General features: G+C 43.6%; 1 protein-coding gene across 2 annotated transcripts in view; it reads right to left on the reverse strand.

Moving 5' to 3' along the window:
• LOC146868301 (tyrosine-protein phosphatase non-receptor type 11-like) overlaps positions 1-12,658 on the reverse strand; it is a 248,597-nt gene that overhangs the window by 138,082 nt on the left and 97,857 nt on the right. The gene's annotated exons all lie outside the window — the stretch shown is intronic.

Raw genomic sequence — 12,658 nt, forward strand, 5'->3', positions numbered from 1 at the left:
GATGCAGCCAAAACATTTCATAAACTCAGTAGAATGAGTTACAAAGGTAAACAAAAGCAATCGTGATTCATAAATTCTCATGGTGCTGGTGCATAAGTGAATACAAAGTTTCTAATAACACCCTATGCTTTAATGAGGTACCGATACAGTCATGAACTCCAACGTCCCAAAGTGCTAGTGCAGGACGAGGAGAAGAGACACTGGGAGCATCCTGTGCTGTTGTGATATCAGGTCCTGCATTAAGCCTGGACATAATAGGCCTGGTCCTCTCCATCGTCATAAGGAGACGAGAGACAGCAAAAGCACAAGTTACTTGTCTAACGATATATCTGTAAGAGACAGTTAGTGATAGATTCCTTACCTTAAAATATCCCCAGGCGTCAGACTGGATCCGGAAAGTTTGTCAGCAGTACCCCTGCGCGTTGGTAGGCGTCGTCGTACGGCTCCGCGTACATCGCTGGCGTCGTGACCGCCGACATGACATCGTCAGAGCTACTTCGACACGCCCACGCGCGCTGACATCAGTTCTGTACACAACTTTTCCGCACCAGAAGCGCAGAGCTATGCCAGAGACCGACTACTGGTGCAATAGAACTAGAGCCCTGAAAGGGATGACCTGAACCCTAGAGAACAGTTCGCAGAACGTGGAGGATGGGCGGGCGAAAGGAATCTATCACTAACTAATGTCTCTTACAGATATATCGTTACACAAGTAACTTGTGCATCTGAAAGAGGCACGTTAGTGATAGATACCTTACTTTAGAATAAATACCCAAGCAATACCAACCCCTGTGGAGGGTCTGCGAAGTGAGATTACACCAGAAGGTCATGGTGTACTGAACAGCCAAAGAAGCCGTCTCTCCGGACCAGACTGTCAAGGCAATATTGCTTAGTGAAAGTATGCAACGAGGCCTAAGTGGCTGCCTGATAGATGTCTTGTAGGGGGGACACCACGTCCCAACGTTGTAGTAGGTGCTGTCGCCCTGGTAGAATGGGCGCGCAGCCCAACTGGAGGTTCCTTTTTTGCCAGAGAGTAACAAGCTCTAGTGCACAAGACAACCCATCGGGAGATAATTCGCTTGTGCACAGCCCGGTCTTTCTTGGCGCCCACGTAGCCAACAAAGAGCTGGTCATCCACCCGGAACTGTTGTGTGCGATTGAGATAAAACGAAAGCGCACATTTTGGGTCCAGACGGTGGAGCCTCTCCTCTTCTCTTGAAGGGTGCGGAGGAGGAAAGAAAGTGGGCAGAGTTACAGTTTGCCCGAGATGAAAGGCAGAGACTACTTTTGGTAGAAAGGAGGGAAGCGGTCGAAGCACAACCTTGTCCGGATGAATCGCCAGGAAATGAGGTTTGCAGGAAAGAGCCTGGAGCTCACTCACCCGCCGAGCGGAGGTGTTGGCCACCAGGAGGACAGTTTTCAGAGCCAATAACCGCAAAAGACAGTTATGAAGAGGCTCAAAAGGAGCGCACATCAGATACGTGAGAACCAGGTTCAAGTCCCATTGAGGCATCACAAAAGGAATAGGAGGGAACAGGCGAGTAATGCCTTTCCAGGGTGCTATCCACCTGATCACTGAAGAGGTGTGGGGAGGAAAAGGGCTTAAGTGTCTAACAGAGTGAGAGCCTGCAGAAGAAAGTGGTTTGAGGACGACAACAGGAGTGATTTAGACACTCTGCAGACTACAGACCCTGCTACAAGAAATCTTTAATTGACATCCTTACATTTTCAGTGTTGAAACATTTACAACTAATTATTCACAACAAAATCCTTGCTGTTCAATTATATGTCCCTGCAAAAAAGGCTGGCAAAGCCATTAGGTCTGGTTTGTTTTAATTCTATGTTTTCGCTGTTGTGTAATATGTATGGATGCATTAACAGGAAACTCACAGAGAGGCACAAAAATACTCGTCAGGTGGCATGCACAAGAGTTTAGTTTACTTGTTTTAAACGACTAAATTATAAACATAGGCTACGCCTCTTTAAAAAGATTCCTAGTTACTTATCTTTGGCCACAACACTTTTATAAATCCCCGATCCCACTTTTGTCATCCCACTTAAATCACTGATCCTGGGGCAAAACCGAAATGCCTGGCCCTGAGCCAGTGACCTTATTTTCAAACCCGGTTTCCCATCTTGACCAAATTGTCCGACTCTGGCGATTACTTTTCTTCGCGTTGCTTTCTTGTCTGCGATCACCACATCTGCGATGACCTTGAAATAATTCAAATCAGGGTGCTCATTGTACAAAAACCTTGATTGTGTGTGGTTTCATAGACCATAATGTTGCTCCACCTAGAACAATAATAAAGGCCTTGTCTAGGAGGTACAAGAGAACCGACTTGCCTCTTCGGTGACTAATAAAATTGTCATCTGGGCTGGAGTGGAAAAGAATGAGATCTCCATCCAGAATCTGAATTGTACAATGTCAAAAACTGTTTTCAACTGGGGCTTCCCAGCTGGACCAAACTGTGTGGCACTCAGCCATTACGTTAACTCACTGTGCCTACTTTTCCATGATAGTCACATATGAGAGTGCCAAGAGACAATTCAGATCAGAATGCGTACAGTTACAAATCTCTCTGGAAAGTTGCTCCGTTGATTCAGAAAGAAGTAACTAAGCAACTAATTTGCCTCTTGAGTCATTAATAAACTAGTCAGGGCAGAAGGGGTGTGGTTTGCACATTTTATAAAGGCTACTCAGTGCAGTGATACACTCTAAAGTGCTTAAGTGAATACATCCAAAATACACATCAATTTCAACGTGTCTAGCTAGTAGCAGGCAGCGATGGGGCATGGCCTGTTTCATGCTGCAGACTGTGATTACAGTGTCCCGCCCTGTGGAACATGCCACACATGCCGACAGCCTCACCATTAGTGCATCGTGAGGCCTCTTCAAGGAGTGGAACCTCAGGAAATAGGCCCCGCCTGCCAAGCGGTTTCACAATATTTAATGTGCTATGCCTACAGTCCTGAGAAAGACGCTTGAACCCAAAGGGCCAATATTCGAGCACCGAAACATGTTGACAGAAAAAAAGAAACAGAGTCTGTTGCACGACCAGTCTGTTTTTAATCTTGCAGTACGGAGACTAGTAAAAAGACATTTAGCCCAGCAACATATAATTTTAATATAGGATTGACAGTTTCAGAGAGGAAGAATGATAACTTAAAGGACATCACTACGCCCAAACTGGGGAACCCATAACCAAAAGACTATACAACCAGTGGTAGATGTGCAACCCAATGATGAAGCATTCCACATTGAACAGTATGTAGTTGTGGGGTCATCACTCAATACGAATGCACTAATGTACACTAATTCTAAAAGAAGTCTGGCTTGTTCAACCACCAGTTTTATACTTCTTGTATGTTTAGGTCGGTTTACAGAAATCATACAACAGTCTAATACTTGTAAGTTACATCTGCTGTACCCGTGTTGCATGTGCTACTATCACCTGTCAATTGCTTGTTCATCGTGTGAGATCATGTTGCGCCGCTGCTGTCTGTTGTACTTTTATTGCGTTGTGAAGCTATGCATAAAATATCCCACTACACAAAAGACAAAACAATTTGCATTGCCAGTGCTAGTTTCGATGCATGATGTGAGTGAAGTCACACAAATGTGAGCAAAGTTTCCTTTTGGTTTTACATGCGAGACAAGCAGTTTTTGAGGCAGACTAGACGACTTAGTGAAAACATTAAACGTGGCTGAGGAGTGGCTCCATGTGACATAACTCCTGCCAATTCTGGCATTTTAGCCAACGGCACTTTCCAAGCTGTGATTGAGGCCATATTAAACGTGGAAAAAGCAAATCTACAAGCCCCACAATGCAACATGCTTTTGCCTCAAGGCAGGAATGGCGGCTGGTATCATAGGTTTTATTGCCACTTGGCAGACTCAAAATAAAACGTAGCTCCAGATTCTTTGCTCTCTTTCTTGTAGGCAATCATGGGTTAAACAGCTCACTGGGTGAGAGGGCAGTAATAGCATTACAAATGCAAATAGGAGCATATCCCTGCTAACGGGCGGACATTAACACTCACTACAATATATGCAGGTTAAAAAAAGGATGCTATTTACCAGACCATAGCTGGACGTGGCTCAGCAGAAATAAAGGAAAAACAATATGCTGGCGCCCCACTTCCCGTGGAGGGTTGTAGTGACGTGAATGGAGCGTCTGCATCCCCGCTCAGACGAGCCTGCCTTGAAGTGCAGCACCAGGGACGCCAGTATACCCAGGTTTCCGGCACAGACGGGAATCTGTTGGAGATGCGTGGGCAGTGGAGTGAAGAATACAATTACTTGGTGCAGTGTTTGTGAGAAAGAAATAGGCTGAAATCAGGAAACTTATAAAAAAGACTATGCCTTTTGGGGTGTATATATACCCGCCACCTCCTAGTTAAAGTTCCCTTTACTATGGAGCCCAATACCAGGAGTTGGGTACTTAAGCGTTCCGGGTTATGGCGGAGAAAGGAACAGAAGGAAATTAAACTGATTTGCACAGGATCACACAATTTAGTGAAACTTAAAAGAGAGTTTCAATAGTTTAACAGTGGATAGTAGAACCACTGGGATACATCTAGTCACTAGTCGCAAAGCCTCCCCCACCCTCAATGCACCGTATCTCAGAACCAGTCGGCTTTTCGCAGCTGTGATTCGTGAAATAAAATAGTCCTGTTTGAATCAAAGCGGATGCTTGTTTGGTGTCTAGAGAAGGCCCCTTCCCACAGGGATGCAGTCAATGACCTCCAGAGACCCCCACATTGCTAGCTGACTTATGACCTTTCGGGAAATTGAAGAAGAGGGTCCAAAGTCCCCCAGACAGATTGGCCCAAATTCCTGGACAGCTCCATCATCAGAGCGTACAATGAATGGGCACTTTGTCTCAGGGGAGAGAGGAAACAAGGCAGAATGGGCACAATGCGGGCACGGTGCCAAATTGGAAAGCCCCAGGGCTGCTTGGGAATTTGAGATTAGACATTGGGAGGAGAGAATCCATATGAATAACTCATAAAAGAGCAGGGAGACTCTTGTATGGTGGCAGGTCCGGGACTAGAACTACAAAGAAGGAGAAATAAAAGAGTAAATAAAAGGAGATGTAATACTAGAATGGGAAAGAAAGGGAGAGATGAGGAGCGAAGGGGAGAACAGGGAAAAGAAAAAGAAGACGGAAGAGGGAAGAGGGATGATCCAACGTAGAGGCGAGAGCTCATGAGTGTGGACAACAGAAAAGGCAAGATGTAACCAGGAACAGAGAAGGGGTAAAGAAAGAGGGGTGAGAGAAGGGGTAGAGAAAGAGGGATGAGAGAAGTGGTAGAGAAAGGGAGAACGAAGAAATGAGTGAAAAGGGTGAAAGCAAGAGAAGTTGAGAGAAAGAAAGAGGGGGCGAGAAAGAAGATGGCAACAAAGAAAGAAGATGGCAACAAAGAAAGAAGATGGCAAGAAAGAGAAGTGGCAAGAAAGAGAAATGGCAAGAAAGAGAAATGGCAAGAAAGAGACAAGGGGTAAAAGAACACAAAGGGGCGAGAAAGAAGGCACAAGAAAGAAGGGGAGAGAGCAAAAAGAAAGGGGAAGAGGCAGAATGACAAAAAGAAGAGGTAACAGAGGGGGAAGAAAAGTTGCAAGATGAAGGGGCAAGAGAGAAATAGGAGAGATAGATATTTAAACAAGCGATAATGAGCAAGAGAGATGGGGCAAGAGAAAGTGGATATAGAAAATAATGAGAAATAAAGGTGGCAAAGGATAACAAGTGGATGAGAGAGGAGGGGTAGGTGACAGAAGGCACAGGAGAGAAAATGGGGCAAAAATAGAAATGCCAAACTTAAAAAAAGGAAGAAGAAAACAAATTACCATATGAGAAAGAAGCACTAAAGTGGGAGGGCGAAAGGTAGATCTTTGAGACCAGAAAAGCCTGAGCAGCCATCCTACCCAACCAAACACAAAGCTAGCGGTAGCCCTCTAGAACAGCACCGGATTTAAAATTACTCAATGTCAGTTTTGGTGATATAATCCAATCACCCCAAGTGTGCAAATTTGGTAGACACCCGCCAGCACAATGTCGTTCCAAGAACTGGAAAATACATGTACAAACACCAAACCAAATGCACCACTTAAACACTGTAAGTTAAGTCAAATTCAAATTCTTGAGTAGTTTTATGTTTTCACAACAGATTCTTCTTTATTTTACAGTAATTTTTACAGTTAAAACCCAAAGTTTTCCAGAACAGCCGGAACAGCCGACGCGTTTCGTCCACCAAAGGACTTCTTCAGGGCAAATAAATTGATGTGACGTTAAAGGTATCTTCATATACTATTCTTTGTCTTGCGGTTTCCTCACAATTGCAGATATCCACAGTAATAAGATCAGAGGTCAATGTATTTCGTGTCAGAAAAACAAATGTCAAATTGACAAGGCCAAATAATGCATTGAAGAAACCACATCCGGTTTGGAACGAAAAATGAAGGACGGTCTGACTCAAGGTTCGTCCAATATGTGAGGCAAATATAGAAAAATGAAGATACCAGAATCCGTATCTCCAAAGGAGGGTCAAACATCCACCCATCCAATCAGGCATATCTGCAATTGTGAGGAAACCGCAAGACAAAGAATAGTATATGAAGATACCTTTAACGTCACATCAATTTATTTGCCCTGAAGAAGTCCTTTGGTGGACGAAACGCGTCGGCTTTTCCGGAAAACTTTGGGTTTTAACTGTAAAAATTACTGTAAAATAAAGAAGAATCTGTTGTGAAAACATAAAACTACTCAAGAATTTGAATTTGACTTAACTTAGTGTTTAAGTGGTGCATTTGGTTTGGTGTTTGTACAGCCATCCTACCCACTTCTGAACCCCAAGAAAATGCTTGTAACAAACTTTCAAGCCCCAGGGGAGCTGAACCCGTGCACTGGCCTCCACCTCACTTGTGCTTGTCATGTGATAGCGACCACTCACCATGTGAACCGGTGGGACAGGGTGGGGCGGTGTGAGTTAGCAACTCTCTGCGTGAGAGGCACGAGGACGAGACTGAAGGAGGGAGCATGGGGACAAGAGAGAAGAAAGAAAAGGAGGCGAGAGTGAGACAGCAAAGGTAAAAGTGTGAGGGAACGGTAAAAAAAAAAAAAGAAGATGGAAAGCTAAAGAAACAAGAGAAAGAAATGGAGTCTGAAACAAAGGCGGAATCCGAGACAGAAAGGAAGTTTGGGAATTAAACTTGGGGCTGGGTGACAGAAAAGGGGGGAAAGTGGCAGAAAATTGATACAGAAAACAGACACTGTAGGTTAGGAGTAGGCATTTTGGGCACAGTCACTCGAATGATAAAGGGAGAGCGTGACAGGAAGGGAAGAAAGAAAAAGAGGGTGCAAGACAGGGAAAGGAGAAGAGGATTCCAGGGTAATGTGGTCGCCAAAAGAAGGGAAAGCATTACAATAGGAGTGGGGAGAATCACGGGGAAGAAAGACTGCTCTAGCCGACAATGTCTCCATTTATGGGCAATACTGCCCAGAGTGTGGCCACGTTCTGGACGAATCTGTCCAGAAGGTGACCAGTCTCTGGGCTAGTTTACCCAGAAGGTGGCCAAGCTGTAAGGGAGTCCACAGAGGTCGGCCACGCTCTGAGCAAGTCCGCCCACAGGTCAAATAAGCACCCACCGAATCCGACCAGAGGGTAGCCAAAGTGCAGGCAAGTCTGCTTAGGGGACAGCCAATATCCAGGTGAGTACATCCAGAGGACAGCCAACCCGCAGGCAAGTACGCCAAGAGGACAGCCAAGCACAGAGTCCATCCAGAAGACGGTCCAGCTCCAGTTGGGTCAAGCTCTAGACGAGTCTGCCCAGAATCATGTCCAGCTCTGGATCCATCATCTCAGAGCAAGTTCTGGGCCTGAGTAAGGCCACTCAACGTATTTAACAGCGGAGGGCGAATCTCTGCAAGGGTCAGCCCCACTTCCAATCTACTAACCGCACAGTCTGTTTTGGTTGGAAATACTAGTCCTAAAAAAGACAGCTAGTAGCAGATTAGTCTCCTGGGAAACCCTCGATCAGTTGTAACCTTCATCTTCCTCAATGTTTTAGAAAGGCAGCAATCTGACGGCAGACCTCAGCTCCCAGGCACTCCTGGCAGATTTGTAAGCACTACCCACGTGGCTCAACCGCCCAAAAGGGAGGAGGAAAGACATCATTCATTTTCAGGACTCCACAAAAGGGGATAGCTGCTAGACTGGCAGTGCACAGACCGCTCCGGAGGCAAGATGGCTACTGTGCAGGCAAGATCAGTCAAGCAGGCTTTAGACCTCACTGGGCCCCTGCAAGCATTAAAGGGCAACAATGCTAGCAGGAAAAGCACAGCAAGCGGCTTTAAGTGTTAGCGGACGAGCCCTGCTGTGAGACTGGGGGAGCCGGCACGCCTTTGATTCAACTTGGAAATCTCTACTACAACTATTGCTACAAAGCACTTCCAAACTAGCTACGGGATTGGGTACAGAATATTGTCCCCAAATCATAGCAACCTATACAGAATATTGCCCCCAAATCATAGCAACCTATACAGAATATTGTCCCGAAATCATAGAAACCTATACAGAATATTATCCCCAAATCATAGCAATCTATGGGCCTGGGGCTTCGCAATAGACTTGGGTGTTCTAACCAGAAAGGCTGCATCTTTCATTAAACATCAACCATCTATTTTTTTGGTGTGACACAATGCATGATGGGAGCCAGGTGACCTGATGGTTTTCATTACTGCACCACATATTTGAGCTAGCATTCTGGGAGCAATGCTGAGCGGCCGAACAAACTGCTAGAAGGGGATGGTGCACTGGACTAGAGTAGAGTCTGGCAAACAAATGGCTTTTGAGAAGCTTTTTAGGTTGCAGCGGTCTGATTTGCTAAAGTCATCTTGGGGGCTTTCAGAAAGTTGGCATAGGAATGCATTCCACCCGTTGCTTGCTATTGGCTTGGTTGTTTGTAACTCACGTTTTCTTGCTCTCCATTTGTTGGCTTTATTTGCTTTACGTTGTCCAGGCTCAGTTCGTCCCTCCAGTTGCCTAAACAGTGTTTACGGTATTCTGCCACAGACTCGTTTTCTGTAAACAAGCCCTTAGTTCTTGTTCTGATCGTCACGTTTGCTGGGCATTCAAAGACCGGGGTCAAATGTCAAGCTGTGTCTTCAAGGGAGTTTGAAGTCAGCAACAGCAAAGTAAACATCAAAGTGAGAGCATTTACAGGAAAGAGGAATGCAGACTGCAGATAGCCACCAGCTGGTCACACATGGCAGCACTTTCAGAAGAAGTTGGTTGTAAATGGGAATGGTACAATTGTGTGTTTATGGTGCATAATCAATTATAGCGATCGTACCTTAACAGATGTTTGCCTTAACCAGAAGCCATTTTGTGGTTGGACAGATGTTCGTTTCTGTCCAGTACTATAATTCTTTAACTTCAACTTCATTTACTGACGAGAAGGAGAGAAACCAACAGCGCGCTCCCGAATCCATCTACATGGGAATAATATGAAGTGCCGCTGGCACTTGGCTGTTACAACTGGGCTTGAAGACATGAGCACCCCTGCCATGCGCTAAATACAACCCCTTGACTATACCATTAGCCTGAATGGCAGTGAAATGTGGGCCATGCAATCACCCAAAATTCAGACCAAGCGGCCACTAGCCAACAGAAATATCTCACTACTTTTCGATAAACAAGGCCTGGAGGTCCACGGAAATGCCTTCAGTAGCGTATGCATGACATTTTAGTTAATATGCATGACTGCTTGAAATAAATCGACTCCAAATTGCAGTATGCCACATTTTTACATTTCAAAGCACCACAAACGCAGAAAAACTGAAATGCCATTGTTGCGCAGAACTTCGTACCAGAGGCTGAGCACCAGCCTTTTCAAGAGAACGAATGAGGTTTTGTGATGCACCCGAAGGTGCTATAAGCAGTGGTGTACAGTCCTTCGGAAAACTAGGCTACACAGCAAAATGAAATGCTGCAGAGTGCTGTATAATGAGTGCCGAAGCAGATTACATACTCGCACTCAAAATTACCAATCCTCCAGATAAAAACACAGGCACTTAATGTGCAACTACAGAGTAGATGACAACAGGAAATGAAGCCAGCAAAAACGTACAAAAGCACCCGAAACATAGGTCAATTATGACCAGGGATCTAAAATGCTATAGTGGTGCATATCTGACTGGCCAAGACATTTTCAGCACTTATCATTGGCAAGGCCAATAGGTCTCGTCTATGTGAGATCTACTGGATTTGCCAATGTTTTAGTCATGTTGTAACATGGCTGAAAGTAAAGAAAAAAAAAAGTTGTATGGGACAGCCAATTTTGAGGACGTATTAGCACTTTCAAAAAAAAAAAAAAAAGCTTTCAGCCATGCTGCACTGAAGTCAGCGCTGCTATAAATATGGCAAAAAAACATTGACAAAGGCAAAAGAACTTGCATAGGCGAGACCGGTTGGCTTTGCCAAAGCTTGTTCTGGACAGGAAGTCTGCCCACTCACTTTCACACAAATGCCACTCACACATTCATTCCATATTTGTCCAAATGGTTACCAAGTAACACTGCATCTGCATCTAAATAGTCCCTTCTGTTTACAATGTGCACATATGTAACCCAAACATGTTACGTGGCTATAAGTAACCTTTAGTAACAAAAGTTAGAAAATACCAAGCTGGAGAGATTACTTTCCAGGGAGATGAGATATAGAACATATCTCAAGTCATAAAAGTTTAAAAGAAAAACACAAAGTTCATGGACATGGAAGTTTATTTTTGTTCTCACATCTTGTATCCGACCATCAGATCAGAACATCAAAAGCATAGAGAAGACGGCTGAGCCGGAACCTAGAGAGCATGAGGTGCGGCGATCTGAGCAGGATAGTACATGGATGTCACCTAACAGCTCTGAACTTGCTATAGGCGTTTTAAAAAATAAATATCTTTTTTCTCTTCATTTTGCGCCGTCTTAACAATTCCCTTCCTTTGGAAAAAACAGGCACGGACCACAGCGTTGTGCAGAAATATTGATTGCTGCTTCAGGACTTCTACAGCCATGACGCGTTTCAGCCCTCCTTGGGCCTTGATCACATGACACGCTCTGTCAGGTGAGCTGTTTTTTTTATACCTTTTTTTTTCCCTCCTTTAACCATTTGTCCTTTACTCAACCAGTGTTTAAAGTGACAAGTGCAACATTATACGCAACGTTAAAACAGAAGATCATTTCAGATGTTTGATGGAAATGAATAATGAGCTAGTTAAATTCCTGTCATTATTGCGATAAAATACCACAACATTTCCTTAAAAATTGCATAAAAAATTATATCAAACAAATTCATTCCATCATTTGTACTTGTTGCTGATTTTGCTAGTGAATGATTTCAAAAGGCAAGCATGATTATAAAAATATCTAAATGTATAAACGAACATTTCGGTATAAATACCATTTCATAAAAAATAATCCCAAGTTACTGTGCAAATTTCGCTACTGCAGTACAAATACTTCTGTGATTTTATTTAAACGTTAAATGTTGTAAAGTGCAAGTGCTGTACAAATTTGCTGTATACTATTACTAATATCCTAAAAACCCGATTAGAATATATATATATATATATATATATATATATATATATATATATATATATATCCACAGCTTCAGTTTCTCCGTCGAGGCTGCCCACTTCTAGCGCCTGCCCCAAACAGTACAGACACGGACCTCAATTCCAGTGCAAATATTTATTGAATATCTTGCGTGCTAGTCGCCATAACGTTTCGGCTCAGCCTGAGCCTTGTTCGCATGACAACGTGAATACTATAGACACACCCTTTTGTAGGGGATGTGCACTCTGCACGTGATACTGGAAAGTTAGCATTGACAAGGTAAAAAGACTACACATGACTAAACATTTCCATATATAATGCTTTTCCACTCACTCGATGTATATAGCAAGTCTTAGTGTCAAACCCTTGTACCGTAATTGATCAAGTTGCCTTAGCATGCACTGCTATTATTATAAATTGAAACCAAATGGCTTGAATTGAATTAGAGTGACAATTGCCGATACGTCCACATATTTATGGGCACATTGATCCTACGAACACTACTAATAAATAGTGATCACGGCCATCTTATGTGGTGCTTGCATTGAACCATGAACAAAATGTCAAAAATTCAGACTTTATATTAATCTGAAATCATAATGAATGAATATCTGGATATTCCTCATGTAGGTACATGTGTATAGCTAAATCTATATCACAAAAGTGCAAGCATATCCACTCCATATATTGCAGGCATTGGCTATTATCTGTACACTACGATCTATGTTGGGTACAACATTTACGTTTTACATCTAAGCACACTATATGCTATAGATTGCTCAATTTAGACGTAGCGGGATAAATCTCTGGGTGTCCCGTCCCATTTAAACAGTACCATTTTTTCTGCTGCAGGTCCCTGCAACTGTGCAAACAAAGGGGAGTGTAATAAAGTGCAATGTGCATAGTGTGACACCACTAAATGTGATAATAAAGATTTAAAAACAGGTAAGCAGCAGTTCTTAATTTAACAAATGCATGGAGGGGGCGGACTGACCTCAGTCATGCTCAAAAACTAATATTATGGGCCCACAATATATATATAT

The sequence above is a fragment of the Triturus cristatus genome, chromosome 1_2 (genome assembly GCF_964204655.1).
Source record: "Triturus cristatus chromosome 1_2, aTriCri1.1, whole genome shotgun sequence".
Lineage (NCBI taxonomy): Eukaryota > Metazoa > Chordata > Amphibia > Caudata > Salamandridae > Triturus > Triturus cristatus.